This window comes from Pelophylax lessonae (assembly GCF_965119305.1).
Source record: "Pelophylax lessonae genome assembly, chromosome: 3".
Taxonomy (NCBI): domain Eukaryota; kingdom Metazoa; phylum Chordata; class Amphibia; order Anura; family Ranidae; genus Pelophylax; species Pelophylax lessonae.
The window spans coordinates 328,158,104-328,171,285 of NC_138770.1; the positions used below are offsets into that span (position 1 = coordinate 328,158,104).

The 13,182-nt window shown below is 46.0% G+C and overlaps 2 protein-coding genes across 2 annotated transcripts in view; both read left to right on the top strand.

The window, feature by feature from the left end:
* The window catches only part of TMEM14A (transmembrane protein 14A), a 1,080,999-nt gene that overhangs the window by 826,050 nt on the left and 241,767 nt on the right, over positions 1–13,182 (top strand). The gene's annotated exons all lie outside the window — the stretch shown is intronic.
* AGPAT5 (1-acylglycerol-3-phosphate O-acyltransferase 5) overlaps positions 1–13,182 on the top strand; it is a 216,350-nt gene that overhangs the window by 187,249 nt on the left and 15,919 nt on the right. The window lies entirely within an intron of this gene.

Consider the following 13,182-nt stretch of genomic DNA (forward strand, 5'->3'; position numbering starts at 1 on the left):
AAGCCCTTTACAGTGCCTAATAAGTTTAAACTGCTTTATCCATTTGCACCCTCCACCGACGAGCATTGGTGTGTGGCGCCCCAGGTGGATCACGCTGTAGCCGTTTTGAACAAGGCTACCCTGGTTCCTACTGAGGATACTCCAGTTTTCCGGGACCCTACGGACAGGAGATTAGAGTCTCTTGCCCGTCATGCATTCATGGTTGCTGGCTCTATGCTCAAGCCTATTTTTGCTTCAGTTATGGCAGCCCAGGCGGTGGCCGATCGGACGAAGGTGCTAAAGCGCACCCTGGTGGCTGATTCGGCTCTGCCGACCACGCTGGCTATGGTGGATAAGATCCATCAGGGAGTCATGTACTTGTGTGATGCGGACCTGAATTTGGCACCTTTGGCTGCACGCCTGTCTAGTGTTGCGGTGCTCAACCGTCGTCTGATATGGCTGAAGAGTTGGTCGGCCGACCAATCATCTCGCAAGACGGTGGCGGACTTTCCTTATGCTGGTTCTCGCCTTTTCGGCGAAGCTTTGGATACTCTAGTGAAAGGAGTTACTGGGGGCAAGAGTACTCTCTTACCACAGAATCCCAAGAACAAGTCCTTCCGTGGCAAGCGGAACTCCTCGTTTAGGCCCTCTCAAATTTTTCCCTCAAATCTCCAGCTGTCTCCGGAGCGCTTGCAGGATCTGCGTCTGGCGGTGCAGGACCTGCGGGCCCAGGGGGTGGTGGTTCCGGTGCCTCATCGGGACAGATTTCGGGGGTTTTACTCCAATTTGTTCACTGTGCCCAGAAAGGAGGGCAAGGTGCGTCCAATTCTGGACTTAAAAGCTCTGAACCGCTTTGTGCGTGTTCGGAAGTTCCGCATGGAATCCCTGCGCTCAGTGGTGGCTGCCCTGAGTCCGGGGGAGTTCATGGCCTCCATCGATTTGAAGGATGCGTACCTACACATCCCCATTTTCGAGGGTCACTAAAGGTACCTTCGATTCGCCATTGCGGAGGAACACTACCAGTTCGTGGCGTTACCTTTCGGTCTCGATTCGGCTCCGCGGGTTTTTACCAAGGTGCTGGCGCCGGTCCTGGCACTGTTGCGGGCGCAGGGCATTGCGGTCTTGGGGTATCTGGACGATCTCCTGATAAGGTCGAATGCCAGCCAGAGCCTGTTGACCGACCTGTCCACCACGATGCAGGCGCTGCAGGAGTTCGGTTGGACCATAAACATTCCGAAGTCGACTCTGTGTCCTTCGGTTCGCCTTCCCTATCTGGGGATGATTCTGGACTCTGTTCAAGCGAAGGTTTTCCTACCGGAAGACAAGCTCCGGACGCTTCAGGACGAGGTCAGGTCCCTCAGGGACAACCAAAACTCGTCTCTCCGGACATGCATGAGATGTCTGGGGTTGATGGTCTCGGCTTTTGAGGCGATCCCCTTTGCCCAGTTTCACACGCGGGATCTCCAGGCGGAGATTCTTGCCGAGTGGGATGGGCGACCGCAGTCCTTGGATCTGAGGGTCTCATTGAGCCGCCGCACCAGAAGGAGTCTTCTGTGGTGGCTCCAGTCCCCGGCGGTGTTGGGTGGCAAGTCTTTTCGTCCATTGTTGTGGACGGTGGTCACCCCGGATGCCAGCCTGTCAGGCTGGGGTGGTGTCCTGGGCACTCTGTCCGCCCAGGGGATATGGTCGGAGGAGGAATCCTCCCTCCCGATCAACATTCTGGAATTGAGAGCGATAAAGCTTTGCCTTCTACGATGGTCAGAACGGCTTCAGGGCCGTCCGGTTCGGGTTCAGACGGACAATGCCACCGCGGTGGCTTACATCGACCATCAAGGGGGCACCAGGAGTGCCCGAGCGGCTCGGGAAGTGGCCGACATTCTGTCTTGGGCCGAGACGCACGTCCCGGCAATAACGGCAGTTCACATACCGGGGGTGGAGAACTGGCAGGCGGATTATCTGAGCCGCCAGACCCTGGACCAGGGGGAATGGTCCCTTCACCCGGGTGTCTTCCAGATGTTGTGCGCGAAGTGGGGTTCACCAGATGTGGATCTGTTCACGTCTCGTCTAAACAACAAGGTGGAAAGGTTCGTGGCAAGAACGCGCGATCCTCGGGCGGACGCCTCGGACGCGTTGGTGGCGCCCTGGCATCAGTATCGTCTGATGTATGCCTTTCCCCCGATTCAGTTGCTGTCCAGGCTCCTTCGCAGGTTAGCCTCGGAACCGCATACGGTGATTCTGGTGGCACAGGATTGGCCTCGCCGGTATTGGTATGCAGACCTCGTCAATCTGGCAGTCGAACCTCCGTGGCGCCTGCCACTTCGGGAAGACCTTCTGTCTCAAGGACCGATATATTCCATCCTGCTTTACAGTCGCTGGCTTTAACGGCCTGGCTGTTGAAAGCCAGGTCCTAAAGGATAGGGGTCTCTCCCCTGAGGTCATTCCCACTTTGATCAAGGCTAGAAAAGCCTCTTCGGGGAAGATTTACTACCGTACTTGGAAAGCGTACTTTGCCTGGTGTGAATCTAGGGGTATTCCCCTCGCTCATACTCGGTGTCGAGAGTGTTGGCTTTCCTCCAAACTGGAGTGGACCAGCGTTTGGCTCTGGCCACGATTAAGGGCCAGATTTCTGCGCTGGCCGTTCTTTTTCAACGCCCTGTGGCATCAAACTCGTTGATTCGCAACTTTGTTCAAGGGGTGCGCAATTTGGCCCCTCCACGGAGGGAGCCTTTGCCTCCGTGGGACTTGAGCCTAGTTCTGTCCGCGTTGCAACATGCTCCCTTTGAAAAGATCAGGGAGTTCTCGTTGCCTCTGTTGTCCAAAAAGGTGGCTTTTTTGGTGGCGATCACTTCGGCTCGCAGGGTGTCGGAGCTGGCGGCTCTGTCCTGCAGCTCTCCCTACTTGGTACTTCACAAGGATAAGGTGGTCTTGTGACCTAACCCATCCTTTCTTCCAAAAGTGGTCTCGGATTTTCACCTCAATGAAGACATTGTCTTGCCTTCGCTCTGCGCGAAGCCTAAGCATCCTAAGGAGGTTGCCTTACATTCCTTGGATGTTGTCCGGGCGATTAGGGTTTACCTGTCGTCCACTAGATCTTTTCGCAAGTCGGATTCCCTCTTTGTCCTTCCTGAGGGACCTCGGAAGGGCATGGCGGCGTCGGCTGCGACAATCGCCAAATGGATCAGACAAACCATTGTGCAGGCCTATGCCTTGAAGGAGAGGGTTCCACCCTTCCCTGTGAAGGCGCACTCTACCAGGTCTTTGAGTACGTCTTGGGCTTTCCGGCATCAGGCTTCAGTGGCCCAGGTGTGTAAGGCGGCGACTTGGGCGTCCGTTCACACCTTCTCCAAGTTTTATAAGGTGGATGTTCAGGCATCGGCCGATGCCTCTTTTGGCCGTAAAGTTCTAAGTGCGGCAGTGCCTTCGGGACCCTTGTTTTTGGGTCTTTGGCGGTTGGGGTGTTTTGCCCCTGGGTTACTTGTTTTCCTGGGTTGTTGCTCCTGTTGAGCACGTATTCCTGTTGCCAGGTTGGTTCTCTTACTGTGGTAAGGTTCCTTTCTCTGATGTGGGTACTGCGTTGGCTTGATATGCGGCTACGTCTCCCACCCCTCATGTCTACACTGCTTTGGGACATCCCATTGGTGAAGACTTGTGAGTGGGCGGCGACTGTCGGAGGACGTAAGAGAAAACTGCATTTTTGTAAAATCTTACCGTAAAATTCCTTTCTCTGAGTCCTCCGACAGTCGCCGCCCCCCGCCCCTCTTTTGGGGTTTTTGTGTACTCTTACTGCTATGCTACCAAACTGAGTTGCTGGTGCAGGGAGGTATTGACTAGTGGGACAGCCCCTAGGGGTGTGTCTATGCTAAAAGCTTTTGTTATTAACAAATCTTGTGCCTAGCTACTCCTGCGTAGAAAAGGTCAATACCCATTGGTGAAGACTTGTGAGTGGGCGGCGACTGTCGGAGGACTCAGAGAAAGGAATTTTACGGTAAGATTTTACAAAAATTGTTTTTTTTTTTTTTTTTATTTTATTCTGTTCATTTGTTTTCCTGAGTTGGATGGTAAAAGTATGGGGGTGTCATAATACAGCAGGGTTCACATATATGCGAATTGGATACGTTTTGAAGCGCATCCAATTCAAATGACCTGAACCGGCAGCCTTCTCTATGGAGCCGGTTCATATATCTACAGTGCATTTAAACTGCAGCCGGACCATGTGTGAACAGAGCCTAAGTCCCAGATCCGTGCAATGCGGGAAACCCTGCAATTCAGTGCCAGTTCCTGCATCGCTCCTGGTTCAGACTGCTGACCTCTGTGAACCACTGGGGGTGTCGATGTAAAGTTGATTACACCCATGTGATCCGTTTCCAGTGCGGACCAAAAAAAACTGTCCTGCATCATTTTGGTGTGAATGCGATGCGATTTCAGCCATACAGCAATGCGGTGCCAGTCACATGAGATGTCTGTAATCGTACAAGTGTGAACCCAACCTTAAAAAAAAAAATCAAATTGACATATTATAGCTAAGAAAATAGTATAGGCATTTTCTTTTGGGTACAGAGAGAACATAAAACTTGGAATGCAACCTATGAAAGTTCTCAATATTCCATTAGCAAGCTCACAGTGCAGAACACATTACATCTCCATTGTTTAGCAAAGCAAGGTTATAAATTAAAATGTGTCAATAAATATTAAAGCGTCTAAATCTAAAGCAGCAGCTTGTGTTCTGTCTGATAAATAAAGTTCATGATACTGAACTGAGCAAGATATATTTGTAAGACCAATAGCACATCATGCATGGTCTGATGCTACCTCATTTCTCATTTATAAATTCTGTTAAATACATAAAAGGACACGCCAGCCAACAACCTATAACGACCGCTGTATCTGTGTATCTGGAACTCCCTGAATACTGGGAGATAAAATGGTGTGAAAATATACAGTGAATCCGGAAAGTATTCACAGCGACAGCGCTTCACTTTTTCCACATTTTTGTTATGTTACAGCCTTAATCCAAAATGGGTTACATTGATCATTTTTCTCAACATTCTACAAACAATACCCCATTAATGACAACGTGAAAGTTGGTTTGAAATCTTTGCAAATTTATAAAAAAAAAAAAAAAAAAAGAAAAACGAAAAAATCACGTACGTAAGTATTCACAGCGTTTGCCATGACACTCAAAATTGAGCTCAGGTGCATCCTAATTCCACTGATCATCTTTTAGATGTTTCTACAACTTGATCGGAGTCTCCCTGTAGTAATCTCCGTTGATTGGACGTGATTTTGAAAGGCACACAGCTGTCTGTAAGGTCCCACAGTTAACAGGGCTTTTCAGAGCTATAACCAAGGAATTGTCTGTAGACCTCCGACAAGATTGTATAGAGGCACAGATCTGGGGATGGGTACAGAAAAATGTCTGCAGCATTGGAGGTCCCAATGAGCACAGTGGCCTCCATCACCCGTAAATCGGAGAAGTTTGGAACCACCAGGACTCTTGCTAGAGTGGGCTGTCCTGCCAAACTGTTTGGGATAGAAGGGCCTTAGTCCGAGAGATGATCAAGAACCCAATGGTCACTCTGACAGAGCTCCAGCATTTTTCAATGTAGAGAACAACCTTCCAGAAGAACAACCATTTCTGCAGCACTCCACCAATCAAGCCTGTATGGTAGAGTGGCCAGACGGAAGCCACTTCTTAGTAGAAGGCCCTCCTGGAGTTTTCCAGATAGCACATGAAGGACTCTTAGTCCGTGAGAAACAAAATTCTCTGGTCTGATGAAACAAAGATTGAACTTTTTGGCCTGAATGGCAAGCGTCCTGTTTGGAGGAAACCAGGCACCACTCATCACCTGGCCAATACCATCCTTACAGTGAAGCATGGCGGTGGCAGCATCATGCTGTGGGGATGTTTTTTAGTGGCAGGAACTGGAAGACTAGTCGGGATTGAGGGAAAGATGAATGCAGCAATGTACAGAGACATCCTTGACGAAAACCTGCTCCAGAGCCCTTCTTGACCTCAGACTGGGGCGAAGGTTCATCTTCTAACAGGGCAACGACCCTAAGCACACAGCAAATAAAACAAAGGAGTAGTTACAGGACAACTCTGTGAATGTCCCAGCCAGAGCCCACACTTGAACCTGATTGAATATCTCTGGAGAGATCTGAAAACAGCTGTGCACCGACGCTCCCCATTCAACCTGATATGGAGCTTGAGAGGTTCTGCAAAGAAGAATGGGAGAAACTGCCCAAAAAATAGGTGTGCCAAGCTTGTAGCATCATACTCAAAAAGACTTGAGGCTGTATTTGGTGCCAAAGGTGCTTCAACAAAGTATTGGGCAAAGGCTGTGAATATGTACATGTGATTTTTTTTTTTTTAATAAATTTGCAAGATTTCAAACAAACTTCTTTCACATTGTTGTTATGGGGTATTTGTAGAATTTTGAGGAAATAATAATTTAATCCATTTTGAAATAAAGCTGTAACATAACAAAATGTGGAAAAAGTAAAACGCTGTGAATACTTTCCAGGTTGACTGTATATAAAGTGCGCTGTCTCAATATAATTGTGCCTATGGGTAAAAACCTGTAAAAACTACAAAAAGTATATAATGCATAAAATCATATAAGAAATAATCATGTGCACTAATCTTAAAACATGTCAAATTCCTCTGTATAACACTGTATATAACATATAAAAGATGAAAAAATAAATCTTATGTAATTATATAAACCAATGTGTGTGTGTGTGTATATGTGTGTGTGTATATATATATATATATATATATATATATATATATATATATATATATATATATATATATATAGTACTTGATAGTGCACAAACAGTCCAAAAAACATGAATCTAAAGAGATTCCAGTGGTGCTTGATTCATAACTTCAAAGTGCTGCATGCATTACCACCGTGTTCTGATGATAAAATGGTTGCCTACCAGACCCAAATGGGTCAATTGGCATCTGCTGTTCTCCGCTTTTGAGATTAATCCATGATGCCCATATGACTCCCCGAACAGACTCTGGAATCACAGATATAGGGATACAAGGAATACTAATAGTGCATTATCGTTAAAACGTAGTATTTAAAAAGAATACACTTACAAACATCGTAGAAATAAAAGCACAGGTACTCGTGGTGGCACAGCCACCTGCAGTGCAGTCAGTGCGTGCTGACTTCACGGTTGTCTTCACCTGATGCGTTTCCCCTCAGAAGGCATCTACTGGGATTGGAGCTCAGCTCACAATGTCATAACCATGTCTTGTATAGAGGAAGTGGACCTGAAACTCTGTGACCTGCAACCGAGGCCCGGGGCCAGTAAATAAAACTACTTTCTGTAACCTCAAATATCACGGGAAAACTTATATTCATATGTATTAAGAAAAAATGTTAAAATTTAAAAACAGAATTGCATAACAGCTGAAGCCTGTCACATCCGTAAGGCAACTCCTTGCATTACTGTAATGGATATGCAAGTAAGAAAAATATTATTAAACATAAATACATTTAAATATTAACTAAATAGAGACCATATATGAATGGATACAACTGAAAAGTTAAACAATCCTTCCAATCCATGCAGAAAAATTTGTCAATTCACTAATTAATAATTATTGAGTATTAAAGGCTCCTTGCACAACCACACGAACGCATTTACAACTTCATATCAGCTATCCAAAATAAACATTTGAGCAGCAACAAACATTTCAAAGTAATAAAAATAATAACACCTCCTAGATGTACTACAAAAAAAGAAACCTTTTTAAAAAAAATATTATAAAATAGAATCCATAGTAGCAGACATCCAAGAAATGTAATCAAGCTACTATCAAAAAGATGACCATAACCCAATAAGAAAAGGGCAAAAAAATCCCCCCAATGATTGTCATGGCAGATTATTTTCTTATTAAATCAGTATATACTCCTAAAATAGGAGAAAAACAGAGCTGCCAGAGAGAGACTGAAGATTCTCCTCCAATCGGTCCCTGTCTACCTATTATTAATGTAGAAATTAATATCCCACTCAACATTAAGTCTGTGTGGGCGGTAACAATGCAAAATAAAAATCCATTGGGTCTCTCTCCTAGATAAATTTATTTTCATGTTGCTACCTCACCAGTGTGGAATTTCTTTCTCAATAGCAATTACTTCCAGCGAGGAGGGATTTTTATGGTGACATCTAGAGAAGTGCTTAGATAAGCCTTTTCTGATATTGGACAAATGTTCTCCAAACCGAATAAAATGTGCGTATGGTCCTCCCTACGTATTGTAAACCACATTTGCAGTGGAGGAGTTAAATGACTCCCCAAGTATGGCAAGTTATAAAGCTTGTGATCTTATACTCCTTAGATGTAATCGATTTAAATTTAGAGGTTATGAGCGTCCTAGAGTTAAGACAAATATTACACCTACCACATGGGTAAAATCCTTTTAGATTACCAAACCTCACCGGTTGTATAGGCTTATCCACTTAATTGGGGCAACCATGTCTCTTAGGGTACATGCCTTTCTAAAGATTACATTTGGTTTCTCTGGAAGAGTGGGCCCTAACACACGGTCACTCTTCAAAACCTTCCAATGTTTATTAATAAACTTATTGATCTATATATTCATTCGAAAAGGTGGTTATAAACGCAGTTTCAAACTTTTTATTGTTGACTTTGCCTCTTATGAACCAGTAGATCATTCCGATCTAACTTGGCAATAGATTGTAAATTTTTTGGATCATACCCCTTCTGTAAAAGTCTATACTTTTTTAATATGCTGGCTTTTCGTTGTAATCCTCCAGTTTGGAGCACTTGCGGCAATTTCACCTGAATTTTCCTTGGGAATAGATTTTAACCTAGTAGGATAGTGTCAACGAAATATAGCCATTCGTATTTATGGTTTGTAAAAATGTTTCGGTCACAAAACTATTACCCTCCCTTGAGAGAACCGAATCCAGATAGTTGGTATATTCTTGGCTCCAGTTGTACGTAAATTTAATCCCCCAAGTGTTGTAATTGAGACTATCCATGAATCTGTGTAGGGAGATCTCATGCCTCCACAGAAACAAGCCATCGTCTTTTGCAAATAATAATCCCCTCGATAGAAAATATGATTATGCTACATCCTGAACAGTAAAAGTTCTAGGATGAATCACTTCTGTTTAGCGGTCACAAGCAGAATGAACCCCCTCTACTGTAATTTTTGATAACTCAATGCATTGTATAGTACCCTTAAGATAAGCAGGAGTGCCAATCACTAATGGTTGTAGGAAGAAATCAATGTACTTCCCTATCCGTGAGGTGACAGAATCTATACCGCTCACTATAGGTCTACCCAGGGGCTTCTCTAAACTTTTGTGCACTTTGGGTAGATAATAGAATATGGGCACTCTTGGAGCTAGCGGTACTAGACATTTTTCATTTTTTCTTTTTTGTCAATAATTCCTTCCTTGTGTCCTCTTGCAATAAGTAGTTCAAGTTGAACTTTAACCACTTGCCGACTGCTCACATTGAGCCTACTGCGGCAAAGTGGCTCGTTAAGGTCTGGCGACGTAGACTTACGTCACCAGATTCTCCCCCCTCTCTCGGCTCGCTCCCGCTGTATTCAGACACAGCGGGAGTCGGACCAGGGGAGGAGAGGAGATGATCACCGCCGATTGTCGGGGATCGAGTGAGGAAATCCGCCCGCTTGTGTAAACAAAGCGAGTGGATCCCCTATGTGATAGGCAGTGACAGATTACAGGATTCAGCATAGCTGAACCTGCGATCTGTGTCTGTGTCGCACAACCGCCTCCCCCCCCCCCCCCCACACACACACGTCAGTAAGCATGAGGCATACATTTAACCCCTTGATCACCAACAGTGTTAACCCCTTCCCTGCCAGTGTCATTATTACGGTAACAGTGCATATTTATAGCACTGATTAATGTCACTGGTACCCCCAAAAGTGTAAAAAATGCCAGGGGTCCGATCTGTCCGCCGTAATGTCACAGTCCCACAAAAAAAATCGCAGATAGCCGCCATTACAAGTAAAAAATAAGTAAACAATAAAAATGACAAATCTGTCCCGTAGTTAGTAAACGCAATAACTTTTGCGCAAACCAATCAAAATTCGCTTATTTTGATTTTTTTTTTACCAAAAATATGTAGCAGAAAACAAATTGGCCTAAAATGTTAAATTTTGATTTATACCATTTTTTTGGGAATGTTATATATCCAAATGTAAAAAATATACATATTTTTTTAAATTGTCGCTCTTTTTTTCAAAAATTAAAAATCGCACAGGTGATCAAATACCACCAAAAGAAAGCTCTATTTGTGGGGGAAAAAAGGAGATAAATTTAATTTGGGTACAGCGTCGCATGACTGCGCAATTGTCCATTAAACTAACGCAGTGCCGAATCGCAAAATATAGCCTGGTCAAGAATGGGGTAAAATCTTCCGGTCTTAAAGCGGTTAAAAATACGCTCATTGAGAATTTTTTTGTCAAAGACAGGTAGCTAAATACATTTTGGCCTAAATATATGCCAAAAATTTAATATATTGGATATTTTTTAACTGTCAAAGTAGAAAATGTCAATTTTTTTCACAAAATTTTGGCTATTTTTAATTATTAATATCGCAAAAAATGAAAAGAGCAGAGGTGATCATATACCACCAAAAGAAAGCTCTGTTTGTGGGGAAAAAAGGACGTAGATTTCATTTGGGGACGGCGTTGCATGACTGCGCAATTGTCAGTGACGGTCGCACAGTGCCAAGTTGCAAAAAGTGGCCTGGACGTTAAGCCAGAAAATTGTGGGATCTTTTTTGAATACTTTGCATGTGTTAGTTTCTGACAGGAGATTATGCATCTCTTACCGATAATCATCTTTATTCAACAGAACAATCCACCCCTCCCTTTTATCCATGGGGCAAATAACCAGATGTTCTCTTTTGTTCATTGACGAACACAGCTCCTGATATTTATAACCATTGGGTTATACTGCCCCCTACAGAAGTAGGACACTAGCCAAAAATAATTCTGGCTACACCCATGGGCAGTCCCAGGGGTTATACTCCCCCTCTCTGTTATAGCCACCCAAGGACAAGGCTCCTTCTTCATGAAGGTGCGCCCTCGCCCATATCGGAGGTGGGGGGACGTCTTCGCTGGTTTCTGGACCCGTGGACTTCCCGGGTGCAAGACAAGTGGGTCCACTAAGTCATTCGGTTTGGCTATAAGATTGAGTTTCGCTCTTGTCCCCCAGGAAGGTTTTTCCTTCCAACTTGCGCCTGTCCCCAGACAGCTTACAGGGCCTGTTGGGGCGGTACAAGACCTGTTCCTATCAAGGGGTGATTGTCCCGGTTCCAACTTCGGAACAATTTCAGGGTTTTAACTGTTCACAGTTCCCAGCAAGGAAGGCAAAGTCCATCCAATCTTGTACCTCGAGGCGCTGAACTGCTTTGTGCGGGTACAGAAGTTCAGAATGGAGTCCATTCGAACGGTGGTGGCATCCCTGCGCCAGGGGGATTTCCTCGCCTCTATCGATTATCAAGGATGCCTACCTTCACATTCCAATATGTGCCAGTCACCAGCGCTTTCTCCACTTTGCTGTGGGAGAGGAGCATGATCAGTTTGTGGCGTTACCCTTTGGTCTCACATCGTCTCCTCGGGTCTTCACAAAAGTGTTAGCCCCTATGCTAGCTCTGCTACGCCAATTGGGGATCACGGTACTGGGCTACTTGATCTCCTTCTGCGAGCAGAGTCTCCCTTTGATCTGGTGGAGAACCTGGAGATCACAATACTAACTCTGCAGGAGTTTGGCTGGATTCTGAATTTTCAGAAGTCTGCTCTGGTTCCGTCCACAAAGCTGGACTATCTGGGCCTGACTCTGGACTCGACCTTAGCCAGAGTGCTCCTTCCTCTGGACAAACTCCAACGATTGCAGGCTGCAATTTGCCTCCTGCTGTCAAACAATTGGTCTTCCCTCTGGACTTGCATGCAGGTGCTGGGCAAGATGGTGTCTACAAAGGAAAATTCTGACCAAATGGGACAAGACTGCAGTCTCTGGACAATCAGATCTGGCTGAGTCGGGGAATGAAGTAGTCCCTGATATGGTGGATTTGTTCTCCGGCGCTTCGGCTGGGCAAAGCCTTCCTCCCCTTGTATTGGACAGTGGTCACCACGGATGCCAGCCTGTCCGGCTGGGTAGGCCTCCTTGGCAAGCATCCTGCTCAGGGGATCTGGACGCTGGAAGAGTCCAGACTACAGATCAATATCTTGGAACTTCGAGCGATCAGACTGTGTCTGGACCATTAGACAGATCAACTTCAGGGTTGTGCAGTGCGCATTCAATTAGACAATGCCAAGGCTGTGGCTTATGTCCATCTAAAAGGGGGACTCAGGAAGTGTCCTGGTGGCTCTGGAGGTAGCTGGCATTCTAAGGTGGGCAGAACAGTTCTATCCAGTCCTCCGCCGTACACATTCCCGGGGTGAAAAGTTGGCAGGCGAATTACCTCAGTCGGCAGGTGTTGGACCAAGGTGAGTGGTCCCTTCATCCGGAGATGTTTCATCAACTGTGTCTCCGGTGGGGCACCCCCTGAGGTGGATCTGTTGGCATCTCGACTCAACAGAAAGGTGCAGAGGTTTGTGGCTCATTCAAGAAATCCTCTGGCAGATGCTACAGATGCGCTGGTGGCCCAGTGGGGTCAGTATCGTCTGATTTTCGACTTCCCCCCCCCCCCCCCCCTCTCAAGCTTCTGCCAAGACTTTTTCCGCAGGATCGAGGCAGATGGGATTCTAATCATCTTAGGGGCTCCGAACTGGCCTCGCCAGGCTTGGTATGCCGATCTGGTGCGGTTGGTCACCAATATTCCTTGAAAGCTTCCTCTTAGGAAGGATCTTCTGTCCCAAGGACCGATCCTCCATCCTTCTTTACAGTCGCTGGCTTTGACATCTTGGCTGTTGGAATGCCAGGTAGCGAAGGATAGGGTAAACAAGCAAACACAGGGGCGCACCGGCCTAGTGCATTATCCTTTTGGAAGGTTTATTGTTGTTTACAGTGTTTCCAGACTACCCTGGTCGTTCAAGGGGCAGCAAGGCCGTAGTGTTTTTCCTGGGTTGTCACGTCCAGAGCTCCAGAAACAGCTGCAAGATCCCAGCAGAGGTGGACAAGAGATTACACCACTCTGAGCACAGGGAACTGGTGCTTTGCACCAAACTTATGTGCTGC